Source organism: Engystomops pustulosus, chromosome 2 (genome assembly GCF_040894005.1).
Source record: "Engystomops pustulosus chromosome 2, aEngPut4.maternal, whole genome shotgun sequence".
Classification (NCBI taxonomy): Eukaryota; Metazoa; Chordata; class Amphibia; order Anura; family Leptodactylidae; genus Engystomops; species Engystomops pustulosus.
The window spans coordinates 170,988,118-171,006,498 of NC_092412.1; the positions used below are offsets into that span (position 1 = coordinate 170,988,118).

An 18,381-nucleotide genomic window follows, 5' to 3' on the forward strand; every position below is an offset into this window, starting at 1 on the left:
CTATGTCTTTGTTGTTTATCTTGTCCCATAGATGACCTTACTTAATCATTGACAGGAGATGGATTGGAAACTGCCTGCTGTCCCACCCTAAGATGTGTAGAAGCTGAATTAGCTCTCATTGTTTTATGTTGTCTGTTTTGTGTTCTGTTAAATGTATTATTATGTAAACTGTGTCATTACACATTTTTTGTTTAAGTTCCTGATGCTCAGGAATGTTGGATTTGTTGGATTTTTATTTTCTCTCATCTTTTTTTTAAATGAAGCATTTTTTTTTTCTTGATTCAAGTATTATTTTTTTATACAGTGTTTGGTACCATTTTGTGGTACCAAAGGGGCATGGTTTTAGAGAGTAATGCAGTAATGCAGTACCAAAGGGGCAGACTATAGTGAATTCACATACATATATAAAAAAAATATATAAATAAGGAGGATGAGGATCATTTGATATTTAGCTTTATTTTTTCCTGTTATGCATTTACCAGAGGACTGTAAACAAGACAGTCTCAGATACATTTTGATATGTAGATGTGTGCATAAGGTTTTTTCTCTGATACATTTGTCTCACTGGCAACTTAATTTTAAGTTTCTCAAACAAACTGCAAACTCCTTTATACCAGTAAAGCATCTAAATGAAGAACATAGGGTATTAAAAGCAGCACTCAGTTTGAATTATTTAATTTTAATTTTCTTAATCTATATGTGTTTACACGGATGCCTAAACATATAGCAATTAATGTCTCAGCTACATAATTACATTGTATATTATATTTTATTGTACACAAGTAAGATTAGACGAAGGACACCTACTCTAGAGGGTGATTAGTGACATTTTCTGAATCCACTAGTATAGTGACTGCAGATATTTTTATTTACATAATATGTATTCATGATATACCTTTAGTAAATCTATACAGTTCTGGACAACAGAAGACATATATGATATGTAATGCAAAAATATTTGGGGAGTGTAAATATCAAACTTTGTAAAAATAGACATTAAATTTGGTAATGGGGTAAATGTGACAAAACTGATTGTTCATCCTTACGAAACTAGTTATAAACTTATAATAAGTTATAATCTGGAAACCCCTAGATTACCCCATTGACTATCTGTTTGAATCAGTTGTTGTTTTACTATTGTTATTGGTTTCTATTATTATGATTTTTGTTTATTTTATTATGATGTAATTTCATATCTGCGTTATAATGATTTCCAGTTTGCTTTGTATATGATATACAGTGTTAGTTTAATGTATATTGTAAATATGACAGTTACTAGCATATATGGAGATCTATATTTGTTGGATAAATGGTATAGATGAAAAATGTTATTCAAGAAATGGATATGAGAATGAATGTGAGTGAATGGTGTGATGACCATTGGTGCCCTATTCCTTACCCATATAACCTTCAACTACTTTGTCTTGAGGAAAAGCCAGAAGAAGAAAGATCATTTCCACACCCAAAGAAGATAATGGAGGAGAAATGGATTTTATTTCTGTTCTAAACATGGTCTAATGGTGTGTGGGCCTTTCAGGCCCAAAGGGGCATAATGTTGGAAATATGACATGATGTGGCTTGAGACAGTTTAAGGGTCTTTGTGGACAGAGGAAGAACTAAGCCATAAATGTCTACATTGCCCCTAATAAAGTTTGCAGAGACAGCTGCATGTGATTACAATGGACTGTGCTATTACACCTGGAGGCCATTGCCCCCTGGACATTCTCCCAGATCCTGTGGGAAACAAAGACTCAAGTTACTTGTCCTGCAAGTTGTGTGATAAGAATGTGTTGACTCTACATCATCATTGGATTGGCCAAGACAGTGGTGGAGGTGGGATGATGGGCATGTGTGTGTGGTCTATGTGTGTTTGTATATAAGATGGTATAGAGATCTTTAGTCAGAGCACTTCCTTCCCTACCATCTCTCTGTCCCTTAGTTAGTTTACCCTCTATGTATATTCCCCTGTATTGTACCCTTAATAAATCCCCTATAAAGATCCATTGAATATTGTTGTTAATTTAATATTAACAACAAACCAAGCAGATTTTACAGGGAAAAACACAGGTTACGGGTTTCAGACCCCATCCATGGGTCCTTAGTCATACCTCAGTTGAAAAATGTGGAGACCAGGTATATAGAGGAAAAGGAAGCACGTCATCAGAAGGTGCTCCACCTCTACACACCAGCTGTCCACAGCGATAGCTAATGAGAGGCTGCAGAATAAGCAAAAAAGAACAGGTATACCAGTTGTTATGCGAAATACAAAATCACCTAAGATCACATATAATACAACGGAAATATTAAACAGCAGGAGGGGGAAATGGCAGTTCAAGAAAAATTGTCAATGCGTAGAAAACCTGTTTTAAGAAATCAAATGCATAATTTGAATGAAAACACAAGGTAGGTGTGAACAGGGGTCAAGACCATGCATATGAAAAAGGGTAAAAAAATATATACATGCAAAGGTTTGTGTCAGTAAATGTACAAAAGATTGCTTTTGTAATTTAAACCTAGCAGATGTCTAGTACAGAGAGATAGAATCCACTTTGCTTCTTTAGTGTGCAATTCTTTAATTCTATCTCCACCTCTTTTGCTGGCTGGAATGTGGTCTATTGCAGTAATTTTAAGGCTGGCCATATTGCCGCCATGGGAATCCCTGAAATGTTTCGACAAGCCTGTAATATTGCGGGTACTAGCCACTGTCTTGGGATTGGCTCCCGTAATGTGCTCAGATATGCGATCCTTTAACTTTCTGAAAGTACACCCGACATACTGCAGTCTGCAGGTGGTGCATTCAGCCAAGTAAACTACAAAGGTGCTTTCACAATTAAGGTGAAGGGTGAGCTTGAAGTCTTTTTTAGTAACTGTAGAATAAAAGGAAGAGGATTTGTGCATAAATTTACAAATGTTGCAGCGGGAACCGCCGCAACAAAAACTCCCTTTATACATAAGCCAGGTAGTGGCAGAGGTATTATTGGAGAAAAAATTAGGAGATAAAGAGGAAGCTAAAGTAGGAGCTTGCCTCTAGACACAAGTTATGCCATTAGATAGAATGTTTTTTATTACTGTGTCAGTTTCTAAAATAGGTAAATTTTTCTTTATGATGTTTATCTTTTATCTGTGGATACTGCATAGAAAATTGTGTACTGAACTCAGGTCGATTGGCATAAGAAGCAGCAGAGTTTTGCGCTTTTTCAGCAAGATAATGTGAACGTGGCTTAAGATTAACTATGCGTTTGGCCCGATTGCATATTGCCGGTGAGTATCCTCTTTGATGTAGACGTGAGGACATAATGTGGCATTCTGACTGATAGGCATTTTCGGTAGATGAGGTTCTTTTTGCCCGAATGAATTCGCCAATAGGCTGTCGAGGATGACAGCTCTCTGCCCTAGGCGTGGTGTTGCCAATATTGGGCTAGCGGTATAGGCTGGTATGAATAACCCCTTGCGATGTATCGCCAACCAAATGAACATCAAGAAACGAAATAGTGGAGCCCCCAAATTCAAAAGTAAAACGTAAATTGAGGGAATTGCGGTTTATATGTGAAACGAAATCGATGGCTGCCTCCTGGGGACCACACCAAACCAGGAGGCAGTCATCAATATATCTGCCATACCATTTGATGAAATGAGTGAATGGATTATTAACGTTATACAGGTATCTCTCCTCCCAAGTTGCCATGTATATATTGGCCAAGGAAGGAGAGAACCCTGCACCCATAGGGCAGCCAGAAACTTGTAAGTAAAAATGATCATCAAAAATGAAAAAATTATTCTGCAATAAAAACATGAGAACTTGTACAATATAAAGTTGAAGTTCTGAGCTGTAGGAACTATAATTTTCCAGATGATGTGAAACAGCTTTGGCTTCAAGGTGGTGAGGAATACTTGTGTATAACGATGTGACATCGCAGGAAAGCCATGAGTCCGATTCACTCCAAGAGAGGTGGTCGGTGACAGCCAGAATAGATTTTGTGTCCTTGATGTAGCCTGGTAGTCGGGTGACTAACGGTTGAAGCAGGCTATCCAACCAGGAGCTCATTCTTTCCGTTAAGGAGTTTGTGCATGATACAATAGGACGAAAAGGTGGAGGGAATGCATTCTTATGCATCTTGGGTAGCATGTAGAAATATGGACAAGAAAAATTATCTGGTAGAAGAAAGTCGGCCATCTGCTTGTTGAAAAAACCCAAATGCAAGCCTTCAGAGATGAGATTCTCCATAGAGGATTTGATTTGTAATGTAGGATCAGATGATAAATGACGGTAAGTGTGAGAGTCCTCCAGCATGATATGTGCTTGTTGTCTATAAAGTTCTTTGTCTAGAACTACCACTGTGCCACCTTTATCGGATGGACGAATGGAAATGTATGGATTATTCCATAGTTCACGAATCGCCCTCAATTCATGAGAGGTGAGGTTGTTAGTAGACTTTTCTTCTATCTCCGAATAAAGGCGCTGACAGCCTGGACTATGCTGAGAACAAGGTATACACCATGGAACATAGGAGACCACGATCCATTCTACGCAATCGCTTGCGCAAACCACGGTCAGCGAGCAAAGTATCGTTCTCATCCACAGACTACGATTCTGATACAAATCCGGACAATGACAATAACAACTCGGCTGTCACTAACATTAATTCCTCATCAAAAAACGGTCCTATGGGTGCACGGTTCTCTCCTTCCTTGGCCAATATATACATGGCAACTTGGGAGGAGAGATACCTGTATAACGTTAATAATCCATTCACTCATTTCATCAAATGGTATGGCAGATATATTGATGACTGCCTCCTGGTTTGGTGTGGTCCCCAGGAGGCAGCCATCGATTTCGTTTCACATATAAACCGCAATTCCCTCAATTTACGTTTTACTTTTGAATTTGGGGGCTCCACCATTTCGTTTCTTGATGTTCATTTGGTTGGCGATACATCGCAAGGGGTTATTCATACCAGCCTATACCGCAAGCCCAATAGTGGCAACACCACGCTTAGGGCAGAGAGCTGTCATCCCCGTCACACAATCCGAAATTTGCCTATTGGCGAATTCATTCGGGCAAAAAGAGCCTCATCTACCAAAACTGCCTATAAGTCAGAATGCCACATTATGTCCTCACGTCTACATCAAAGAGGATACTCACCGGCAATATGCAATCGGGCCAAACGCACAGTTAATCTTAAGCCACGTTCACATTATCTTGCTGAAAAAGCGCAAAATTCTGCTGCTTATGCCAATCGACATGTGTTCAGTACACAATTTTCTATGCAGTATCCACAGATAACGAACATCAAAAAGAAAAATTTACCTATTTTAGAAACTGACAAAGTAATAAAAAACATTCGATCTAATGGCATAACTTGTGTCTCAAGGCGAGCTCCTACTTTAGCTTCCTCTTTATCTCCTAATTTTTTCTCCAATAATACCTCTGCCACTACCTGGCTTATGTATAAAGGGAGTTTTTGTTGTGGCGGTTCCCGCTGCAACATTTGTAAATTTATGCACAAATCCTCTTCCTTTTATTCTACAGTTACTAAAAAAGACTTCAAGCTCACCCTTCACCTTAATTGTGAAAGCACGTTTGTAGTTTACTTGGCTGAATGCACCACCTGCAGACTGCAGTATGTCGGGTGTACTTTCAGAAAGTTAAAGGATCGCATATCTGAGCACATTACGGGAGCCAATCCCAAGACAGTGGCTAGTACCCGCAGTATTACAGGCTTGTCGAAACATTTCAGGGATTCCCATGGCGGCAATATGGCCAGCCTTAAAATTACTGCAATAGACCACATTCCAGCCAGCAAAAGAGGTGGAGATAGAATTAAAGAATTGCACACTAAAGAAGCAAAGTGGATTCTAACTCTCTGTACTAGACATCCGCTAGGTTTAAATTACAAAAGTGATCTTTTGTACATTTACTGACATAAACCTTTGCATGTATATATTTTTTTACCCTTTTTCTTATGCATGGTCTTGACCCCTGTTCACACCTATCATGTGTTTTCATTCAAATTATGCATTTGATTTCTTTATACAGGTTTTCTTTGCATTGACAATTTTACTTGAACTGCCATTGTCCCCCTCCTGCTGTTTAATATTTCCGCTGTATTATATGTCATCTTAGATGATTTTGTATTTTGCATAACAACTGGTATACCTGTTCTTTTTTGCTTATTCTGCAGCCTCTCATTAGCTATCACTGTGGACAGCTGGTGTGTAGAGGTGGAGCACCTTCTGATCACGTGCTTCCTTTTCCTCTATATACCTGGTCTCCACATTTTTCAACTTTGAGGTATGACTAAGGACCCACGGATGGGGTCTGAAACGCGTAACCTGTTTTTTTCCCTGTGATCACTTTTAACTTTGATGTCTTTTCAATAAAAATGTTTTCCTGATTTTACCAACTCCTTGCCTGATGCTGATGGACCTTCCGATTTTTGTGTGCCATTACCGCTAGTCCCTGGGATTGGACCAGGTTAACCCATCGAGCACGGCCCCGCACTTTGGAGCTACAGACTAGGTGAGCTGACACAATTTGTTTTTTCTTTGTTTGCATTATAGTAGTTATATTCTTGTACATAGAGGGTAGCATTATAGTAGTTATATTCTTGTACATAGGGGGACAGTATTATAGTAGTTATATTCTTGTACATAGGGGGACAGTATTATAGTAGTTATATTCTTGTACATAGGGGGCAGTATTATAGTAGTTATATATTGTTGTACATAGGGGGCAGTATCATAGTAGTTACATTCCTGTACATAGGGGGTAGTATTATAGTATTATACGGTAGTAGTTATATTCCTGTACATAGGGGGCAGGATGTTATATTCTTGTACATAGGGAGCAGTATTATAGTAGTTACATTCTTGTACATAGGAGGCAGTATTATAGTAGTTATATTCTTGTACATAGGGGGCAGTATTATAGTAGTTATATTCTTGTACATAGGGGGCAGTATTATAGTAGTTACATTTTTGTTTATCAGAGTAGCTATTGTAGTAGTTTATTATATATAAGTCAGTATTCCTGGCAGTGTGAGTCTCTTTCTCTGCGCTGTACTTGTTGTTTTAGACCATCTATAAACAGTTTGTGTGGAGTTTAGTAACTTTACCCACATCAAATTGTCACGCCTAATTGTTTTGACCCCGCCCACATAATGGAGCCACTTTTACATTTTTTTCCCAGGGCCACGTTAAATTCCCAGTCCGCCTCCAGGTGTGTGTGTATTTGTATGTGTAGTGTGTATATGGTGGCTGACAGCCAGGGTTTAGGTAACATATATAGGGGGGGCCCGTTTCTATGTTCGCACCGGGGCCCACTAGGGGGTCTTGTTACGCCACTGGTTTACATATTGAAGCTAGCTTACTCTGTATTTATTCTGTTATAAGGTGTGACCCTCTACTGGATCATCCTAATCTACTTCCAGAATACTGCTGGCTTAACTGCTTTACAAATCATAGGGGATATATACAAATAAAATATGACATTACAGAGAACAGTCATATGGAACAGCAGGAGTGAGAGCCCTGCTTGCAAGGATAAGGGGGGGGGGGGGTATAAGAGCTTGTACAATGGTCCAGCCACTCTTTATCAGGGAACAGAATAAAATTATTTAATAAATAAAAAAACTGCTGCTTGAACCAGTCAAGCAAAGTGCTATTTTTGCTATTTTGCTATTTTTGAATGATACAAATAGATTATGCTATAGCTCCACTTTTTGGGGAAGAACAAACATCTGGAAAAAAAATCCTGAACCAGAGCATGGCGCAATAGAAAGAAATACTACAAAAAATGCCCTGAAATATTTGAAGGTATGTATTTGTGCAAGGTATTCCCTCTTTGATAATCACACTGGACAATAAAAAGTAATTGTCTCTTATGTATGTAAGAAATCTCTTTTATTTAATGTACAATTTCATAAAAGTTTTAAATCCTGTACTGGGCTCTTTGACAGTATTATAGAAATATGAATACAAGGAAAGCCATGGTTCAAAACAATGACTAGGAGACGGCTTTCCTGGAGTGGTGAGGGCCAACAGGTCATTCCGGTCTCCTGTGCTGGGGGGCTGGGAGCTGCTGCAGCTTGCAGGCGGTCAGGAACATTGCAAACAGAGACGGCAGGTTGTTGGGTCATGAGTGACCTACTTTCCACACTACCAGATGAAAAAGGAAGCCCCAGACCATCCAGTAACGGGAGTAGGAAACACCTCAGTAGTCATCAGTTGCTCCTTAAGAAGCTAGTGATGGATCCTGCAGACAACATCAAGTGGGGTATTAGGATCTGTCGGTTTGTGTACCCGGTATAACTCAATAGGCAAGACGGGGGGTCCCAAAGGACATAATTGAAGATTGCAGAGATATTGTCAGACACCCCTCTCCCACCTCTCTCTCAGGCAGCCCCCTCACTTGCACATTGTTGCGATGACATCAATTCTCAAAGTCATTGTGTTCTAAGGATATTGCGAAGCCACCCATTATTTAAACTGCTCCAATGTTTAAATGACATGAGGTCTGACTTTCTAGTGAAGGGGTGTCAATGGCATTCCTGGGGGAGAAGTGGTAGCAAGGTGGCCTTTATGAGGGGCACTGACCATCAATGATGACTTAGAATGGGGCAAAGGCTCCAGGTCAGCAAGGGCCAGCCTCTATCTCTCCTACAAATGGGTCCCTGGGTGGTAACAGCACAGGATCAAAAGAAGCACTAGGCACCGCATGGATGTGGGGAGCAGTCACGGTCGCAGCCTGCAGGTGTTGTGCTGTATGTGGTGTAGTAGAGGCTGCGACAGCCATCTTTGTTCCCTCAGTGTCAGCACAAGAACACGGGTGGAGGAAGAGGGACAGGGCTGCAGTTGAGAAAAGTGCCAGCTTCAGGGTGCTCTTTGGGGTCTTCCCCTTCATCATTGCCACATGGTAAGTCACTGGTGGCTCTTGGTGCACCGAAATTACACATTAAACTGTCTGGGGCATGGGAGCTTCAGACTAACAAGTCAACTCAACCCGCATGCTGATTATAATGATGGTTAAAAACAGGTGTTTATGGTAAAAGCCAACAAGTAAATAAATTATATGCAGCTACTAACAGTAGCTGGAATGAGGACATACAAATAATGTATTGGCAATCAGATGGGGTGACCTGAACTAACATAGGCTACAATATACCGTATGTAAAAAAAAAAATCTACCATCAAAATCAAGCATGATAAACCAGACTCTCATAGATCCAGGCATGGTAACTATGGTAAACTTTTCATAGTAGTTATCTGTGAGCTCCTTCCTTCCAAGATCAACTTTTAACATTTTGATTATGCGTATGAGGGCTCAAGTGGTTGTTTCCAGAGCCCTTCAGTGAAGTCTTTAAAAGTCTTGTTATTTCAATGAGCAGAAGATGGTTCACTTGATTAAACAAGAATTGTTTATGTTATTTCATTCATACCCCCTGGTTTCAGTCTTTGTAAATCCAATACATTTCTTTTCTGTTAAGGGATTCAGAGCCATTGTTTACTTCACAGTTAACATGGTCAATAGGAGTCATGTTGATGTTGAATTCTTTCTGCTATTTAATGGTACAGTATTTAGATAAACATTGTTTGAGATAAACATGGATAGCATTATATCAATGTTGGTTAAGGCAACAGGGATATGCCTGTTTGGTTCAGTTAAAATCTTGTAATCTACAATGACATTCTATTAAATGAATAAAACTAGACTGGTATGTTTAAAAATGGTAAAAGTTTTAAACTCTTACTGAGCAATCAAAAACTGGCCCCTTTCAATAGCCTAAATAGTAGATACAATCTCCCCCAGGGGAAATTTTCAACTACCTTAAAATCAGTAAATTCATGCTGAACCTTAATACCGACAACCTACTAATAAACAAACATATGTGGTCATGCCCTAAAGTTCAACCTCTATGGTTAGAGGCATACAATTTGGTTAACAGTCTGGGAATTACCAACATCCCATTCTCCCCAGCAACAGCACTTCTATTATTAAATCTGAAAGAAATCCCTTTTAAGTCACGTACTATAGTAGCACAGGTTCTAATGTCCACAGAATTGGCAATTACAAGGTATTGGAAGGATACTCAAAGGCCAACCATTAAGGAGGTCATCACACAAATAAATACCACATGCTCCTATGAGAAGGCTATCTCTCTACAAAATAATAACTATAATACTTTTATAAAACAATGGGATACTTGGATACAAAGCGTATATTTCCACGATTGATATTTGAATGACAGTAATTCTATGCCTAGTTCTATTGTTTTATTGTTCTATCGTTTAAACTACGGGATTGATGTTATGTAATCAACCCTTTGTTTTTCTTTCATATATACAATTTTTTTTTGTCTTTTCGGTCTTCTTCCTTTTTAATTGTTTGTATGTGCCTTGCAGTCACCTGTGATTCTATTCAGTACTAATTCCACGATCTGTACTACTACAGAACTTCTATAGAAATGTTCAGAACTACAAGAGCAAGAAGTTTGTTGTCGTTAAATGCTGTGATTTTGTTTTTGTTACTAAAAAAGATGTAATGTGTGGCCACGGGGCATATATTGTCTGTCAAATTTTTCCTACTGTTATAAAACTAATAAAAAATGTTAAAAAAAAAAAAGATTTAAACTAAGTCTTCACAACACTTACATCTTAGTGTATTACATTTTGAGCAGTCATTGTTGTTTTTCATGTTTGTTTCCGTGTTGTTCAATTGTTATGGAATACTGGGCACCAGTAAATTCTTGAAGTGGGGGGCCTTTTAATTGTGCAAATTGGATATATGGGGATAGTATTACTTAGTTGTGGATCTGCCTCCAAACTATGCCAAATGTTTCCATAAGCTGTCACAAATTGTGTCTTTATGTGGTAATAAAATGTAATTGCCTTTCTTTCGAATGTGACATTATTTTAGTTTCGGAATCAGACTCTTTTTAAATGGTTTATTTGGACTTTCAATGATTAAAAGTCCCTCTTGTTGTTTTGTTAGCTGATTTTCATAAAAGATGATTGTTTCCTTGAAAGATTTTTGTAGTGTTGGTAATAGGTCGTACAAAATTTCTTGATTACCTGTATATACTCAAGTATAAGCCGACCCGCGTGTAAGCCAAGGAACCTAATTTTACCACAAAAAACTTGGAAAACCTATTGACTCAAGTATAAGCCTAGAATGGGAAATGCATTGGTCACAGCCTTCAGCCAGTATATAGCTGGCCAGCACATGCCTCCCCAATATATAGCCAGCACATGCCCCCCCCAGTATATATCCAGCCACCGCCCTGGAGGAAATAGCGGGCCAGTGCCATCTAGTATATAGCCAGCAGCCCCCCAAGTATAAATCCAGCCCCATGGCACCCAGTATATAGCCTGCCTGCCCCTGCTCCCCAGTATATATCCAGAAGCCATGCAGTATATAGCCAGCTCACTGCCCCCTGACCCCCAGTATACAGCCAGTCCCTGCCCCCCTGGTATATAGCCTACCAGCTTCTGCCCCCCAGTATACATCCTACCAGCCCCTGCCCCCCCCTGTATGCAGCCTGCAGCCCCTGCAACCCAGTATAAAGCCAGCCCATCCTCCAAGCATATAGCCAGTCCAGCCCTTGCCCTGAGCATGTCAAGCCTATAAAAAGAAAATAACACTGTACTCGCTTTTCCGATGCCCCCGCCGACTCTCTTCTTGCTTCAGGTCCTGCGGCTCCTCTTCGGGTTCCACCGGCTCCACTTCTGCTTTCCTCACGCGGCAAACGCACACAATGATGTTAGCCACTTGCCGACATCATTGTTTGTGCATTGCCGGCATCGCGAAGAGGAACCAGAGGATCCGAAAGAGGAGCCAGAGAAACCCGAAGAGGACCCGAAGATGAAGTCGAAGCACCTGAAGCAAGAAGAGGACCTACGGGGGGCGTGTTAATTTTTTTCATTTCATGGTTTTCCTGTTAGTATTTAATTTACTCTGTTATTGCAGTGGTGTCCCATTGTTTATTTTTTTACATATAGATTTTTCTTTTTGCTTCTCTGCTTCCTCTTTTTAGTTTTCTTTTTGATTTGGTTGTCTGAGAGATGGCAAAATAACCAGTGATAGCTTTATTGGGGTTTCTATATTGATGGTATTGGTCAGAAGGGTTAGATATACTGTATAAAAACATTTTCATTGATAATTGGCATCACTAAAGTAATGGAGTGCCACCAAATGGATGAGGCTGGATGAGGCCTCTGTTAATTGTGAAAAAGGAGGAGGTAGATTGAGAGGCTGCAGGAATAAAGATACAAGAATGGCCCTTTATACACACTATAAATACAATGCAGTGTCAGTCAGGGGCTGTGCCAATCACCTAATTCAATCAGTATTTTAATCGCATGGTGAATAATTTTAAAACTTAACATTTATTTCATCAGTAAAATATATCAATCTAAAAAAAGACCACTATTGCCACAAATATTGCACCAAAATCAACACCTTTTTGCCACTATAGAGTATTGGCATATATACAAATTATATACAAGGCACACATATAGGTGCCATCGTAACCAACGATGACAAGGGAGGTCCCAGACAATTTGTGCCTATGGGAGAAAGTCAATGGTATTCACAATACATACAGACGATGTACCAATAGAAGGACAGCCAAACAATGAACGCAATAGTTCCAAAAAGATCAAGTACCATTAGATCCAGATCATGTTAACTTACTGATATTCATACAGACCCGGTACATAAAGATAATAATGCTGAAACAATTATCACAGTATGCAGGAAAAAAATGGAAAATTCTTACCAATCCTGGGTACAGAAATTAGACCATCAGATTCATGCAGATGATGATGAAACAATATGTCTCTTACACCCTAATACAGCACCTATTGTCGTCCATAAACTCCCGTCCTAACAAGGACGGTCCACAGCTGTCCCTATCGTGTAGATCGCCCTCAATGTTTCACCCCCACATCATCTGATGGTCCCATAACAGGAAAACTGTCCCAGCGCGTTTCTTCCGCTATCACGCGGATTCATCAGGGGATAAGAATGTTACAAATGTTGATGGCTGATCAAGCATGTTATTCTTTAGTGGTAGAAAAAAAGCAGTGGCTCCATTCCTCTATAGCAGTGGTGGCGAACCTATGGCACGGGTGCCAGAGGTGGCACTCAGAGCCCTTTCTGTGGGCACCCAGGACAGAGTTCACCAAACAGGACCAAATCCACCAAATCTTTCTGCAGTAACAGGCACACTTCATTGGCTGTTTTGAACTGCAGGTAAAATTAGAAGGTGTGCACTGAACTGCAATATCTTTGGAGGTCATCCTGCTAGACCCACCATTCTTCCTGTACTGAAAGAGACCCTGGAGAGAAGCAACTATAATAGTCTGAATCCGCCCTCCTTCTTTCAACTATATCGGTGGCTTCAGGGGGGCAATACAATTGAAAGACGTGGAAGAACAGGTAGCAACAAGTTACTGCTTAAAATGACATGTTGGCACTCCACAGTAAATAAGTGGATTTTGGTTGTAGTTTGGGCACTCGGTCTCTAAAAGGTTCACCATCACTGCTCTATAGAATGTCCGGCTTAGTGAAGCCCAGACATGCGACTGGCGTGTGCAGCAATTTACTGCGCATGCCTGGCTGTCTTTAAACCAGCTGGCCAATTCACGGCGTCCTGCCGCGTCATTCCAGCTGGTGCCGGTCACGTGATTAGTCATGTGATCAGTCACATGACATCAGGGAGGCGGCGCGGTGAGCTATAGCATCTGATGGGGAGAAAAGACACGCCCATCAGCCTGATGCGCTGTTTCACAACGTGATTCCGGCTCAATGTACACTGTGTCACTTAAAAATAATTGCTCAAATGCAAAGCATGCAGTGGATGGACCCACTTTGTTCATAGGTATTTAGAGGCTCAATCTCTGCAGGCTAGCAATAAGTCAATGTTAAGTTAAGAGACAGTGTACATTACATATGGTACTTTAAAATGATTTTTCCGGCAGTATCAAAATTAGTATATTGTTATTAAAACATACTTAAAAATGAACATATCTAGTAGTTGAGAAAAGGCAGAGGTCCACTCAGGAGAGATAGAGAGTACCGCATGCGTAGTTAGACAAATGTCCTTCTACAGCATCCCTAAGTCTCGATAAAGGACCCAAAACTTAGGGTTTCATTTAGCCCCTTAGGGGCAACGGTGTCCAGTCTAAAGATCCACCTGGTCTTGATTTGCAATATTTTTTGGTACCAGTCACCCCCTCTAACGTTTTGTGGTATCTGGATAATACCATGGAAGGGCAATGCATCAGCACTGCCATCATGGCATTCAAGGACGTGTTTTGCTACAGGGGTGTCTCTCGAGTGTCTGATATCCGCAAGGTGTTCGCCAACCCGTCTGCGGAATTCCCTAAAAGTCTTTCCAATGTATTCAATTCCACAAATACAGACTACCTTATAGATCACCCCCTTGGTTTTGCAGTTGATGAAAGAATTGATTTAGATTTCTTCAGCAATCACATTAGCCACAAACTTCTTTGTTACCGGAATATAGGGACATGCTATGCACCCAATACATTTAAATGAGCCCTTGGGTCTCCCTCCTTCTAGCCATGTACTTTTGGGGCTTGTGGAGAAATGGCTATGTACTAGGCGATCCCTAAGAGACCTACCCTTCCGGTATGTGATGGACGGTGATGGAATCAAGACATCCGCGATGTCAGTATCCATTCGTAGAGTCGACCAGTGTCTAGAGATAATTTCTTTGATGGTGTCAGAGCCATTATTAAATGTGGTAATGAACCTCACCAAATTATCCGGGCCAGCCCTGGCCCTTAGGACAAATAGGTTTCTTCAAGGCATTTTGAAAGGCACTCCTTAATATTTTATCACTCTGAGATCATCAGCCTGCTTCAGAAAAGAATGAATATTGGAGCAGCTCCTGCATAGTCGTAGATATTTGCCCCGGGGAATTCCTCTCTTTAGTGGGACCGGATGGCTGCTCTCCCACCTCAGTAGAGAGTTAGTTGCGGTGGCCTTCCTAAAAGCCTTGGTGTGTATTGTACCCCCGGTTCCCTTCGTGAGGAGTACGTCCAGGAAAGCTAGTCTCTCGCTACTAATCTCATATGTGAACTTAAGGCCAATATCGTTACAATTCAGAGTCTCAACAAAATTGATGAAAGCTGATTTGGACCCACTCCAAATCATCAAGATATCATCGATAAAACGTAGCCATACCTTTATATATTCCTGATAGAGGTCAGCTTCTTGTGAAAAAACCTTGGTGTCCTCCCACCAGCCCAGGAGCAAGTTGGCATAGGTTGGTGCGCATGGCCAACCCATCGCCGTGCCCCTGAGCTGGTGGTAGTACTCTCTGTTGAAGAGAAAATAGTTCCGTGTAAGACAAAATTTTAGAGATTTGAGTACAAAATCGTCATGTAGCCTAAATTGAAACCCCCCTGTTTTCAAGAAGTATGAAACCGTTTCAAGGCCTCTATTATGGGTATTAGAGGAATACAATGCCTCAGCAGCGATAGAGGCAAGAAAAAATCATTCATCCATTGTGATGCCTTCCAGCCTCCTTATCTAGATACACTCCCAAATTTTGGGTGATGTTGTTGATACCTGACACGATTGGTCTCCCTTTTAATGGCTCTAATCCCTTACGAATTTTAAGGAGGCTATAGAAGGTAGCAATCATGGGGGTCACCGGCTCCAGGAATTTCAATTTGTTTGCATTGATTAGTCCCTGACTGGATGCCTCACTGAGTATAGCTTTTAATTCCCCCAGGAATTGGGATGTTGGATTTGAGTTCAAGATTTCATACGATGACCTATCACTCAACAGATCCGAGCACATTCTCTCATATTTTTAAGAGTCCATTACGACCACATCCCCCCCCCCTTTGTCTGAGGGTTTGATGATTAGACTCATGTCCTTCTCCAACTGTCTCAAGGCCTTAATTTCAGACCGCGAGCAGTTGAAGGGCACAAAATCGATTTGCATAGTTTTGATCTCATTAACATCCCTTAAAAACACATCAATTGGGGAGGCATCAGAGACAGGGGAAGACCTAGTACTGTTTAATCGCAAATCTGTAAAAGGGCCTTTCCTTTCAGCTAAGGGGCTAGGGTTTTCAAGACCGTACAGAAATCTAACATCCTGTAAGAGGTCATTTGGGATGCCTAGATCTCTACACATTTTCTTATCGTTCTTAATAAAATGCTTCCTCCATTTCAACTTCCTAACAAACAAATGTAGATCCTTAATGATTTCAAAGGTATCTGGTTGGAACAAAATTAAGCCCCTTAGATAGGATCTGTATTTCTGTTGTGGATAAGGTTCTGTTAGAGAGGTTGATTACTTGGGAGCCGTTGTTTGAGTTGGGTGGGGCTGCTCCTTGCTCTTGTTTGATATGGCTGTTCTAAAAAATCTGTCTTAACTGCCCTCCCTCTTTGATTTGTATATAATTTGTATATATGCCAATAATCTATAGTGGAAAAAAGGTGTTGATTTTGGTCCAATATTTGTGGAAATAGTGGTCTTTTTAGGCTGCAGGAATAACACTAATGTGGTTTTGCCATTTCGGGAATTGCTAATGGTAATGGACTAATTAGGGTCTGACTAGGAGTTGGTGTTGGAGGTTCTTGGTGGGTCTAAATCTATAGATTGGGTGAATACCGTGGGATTCACAAATTCTTTTTACTGTAGAATAAGAATAACTTTTTTTTTATTATCCCGGAGGGGAAATTAGTAGTGTCACAAAGTCTAGGTGTGAATACTGTTACTCCACGCCTGACAGTTCCTGTACTCCTTGGTGTCAGTACTCACACTCCTGTGCAAGTCTCCGCCTTCTTGGACTCTGGTTCTACGGGGAACTTTGTGGATGCCGCTCTGGTCTTCCGGCATCACATTCCGGTTGTTTCTATCAAGCAACCTCTAGTCACTTCCTCCGTCAGCTTCTCTCCGATCCGGTCCAGTACCGCACTGAGCCTGTCATTCTACGTGCTGCCACGTTCCACTTCACCTGTCCTTCCATGGCTACAACTTCACACCCTGGCCCTCAACTGGGAGACTGGGGAGGTCCTGCATTAGGGAGCAGAATGCCACTCATCAACCCTCCATCAAGAACCACCATCAACCCTCCTGAACAACTTGTGATTGCACCTCCGGTGCATCTTCGGCAGCTATGTCCCGGCAAGTCGTACGCCAGACCTGCTCATCGGAGGAGGGTTCTTGGGACCAAGAAGAAGAGGAGGAGGGGGCGTACTGTCACGGGTGCCCCCACGATCCATGTCACAGATTGCGCGCACACCCGCCTCCCCGGGTCCCTCTCCAAACTTACCTCATCACGCTCCCGCTCCCGTCCGGCCTGGGGCCCCATACGCATCCCTGCTCCCTAGGGTGTGCGCGCCGGCACTCAAAGATTTAAAGGGCCAGCACACAGCACACACCCACTTCCGGGTCTGCTATTTAATCCAGCGGCTCCCATCATTCCCTGCCAGATCTTCAAGCCATTCTTGTTAAATGAAAGCCCCTCTGTTTTCCTGAGTTGTTCCTGTGCTCCTGCGTTCCCGTGATTCTATTCCCATGTTAAACTGCCTGAAAATAAGAACACTTAAAATTTATATATTTAATTTAGACCTATTAAAAGTGGGGCCACTCTACAGACAAAATATTCATCAATCAGGCATTTAGTGTATGTGCAGGGATCAGGAACCCATCACTCACATAATCCCAATCATGCAAATGCTACCTGCATACTACTGAGCAAAAATGTGTGTGGCATCAGTACCGCCCGTTTATTCAGTTTCTGATCGCTGCACAGTGCCTCATACCACCACCAATTGATCGAGTGCTGTACACATTGGTATACACACACTCTTATATATCCTATATCAATCCTCCGCCTGACGCGTTTCTACACTACCCTAGTGGGTAGTATGTCATCAGAGGCTTAAGAATTAACCTATAGGATTAAATTGCAAATGCATATTGTTATTTCTCATGCATTCGCCAACATCATCCGGCACTGTTGTGGCCATATGCACGCATGGCTGAACGCGCAAGATATAAAGGGAACGCCACACCCCCTTTCGGGGAGGAGCAGGATCGGTCTCCACTGAGACCAATCACGGCGTCTCCCTAGCAGGGGGCTCGTCCTTCAGTGATCCAATTGAACTGCACCAAGGATTTCGCTCGTCAAGCGGCAACCTGACAGTCCGCCTGACATGGCGAAACCGGCGACAACCTACAGTACCAAAGAACGATGAGTCACACATAGTAGGACCGTATCCACCAAGGCACTATGCAGGGCCACCCAGATTATCTTGTAGTCCATCTCACGTGCCACATTATGTATATACAGTAGGTTGCAGTAGGTTGGTGCCATTAAAGATAAGTTGTA

General features: G+C 41.3%; 1 protein-coding gene across 9 annotated transcripts in view; it reads right to left on the reverse strand.

Annotated features, from left to right (window-relative positions):
• DCAF6 (DDB1 and CUL4 associated factor 6) overlaps nt 1–18,381 on the reverse strand; it is a 737,604-nt gene that overhangs the window by 254,933 nt on the left and 464,290 nt on the right. The gene's annotated exons all lie outside the window — the stretch shown is intronic.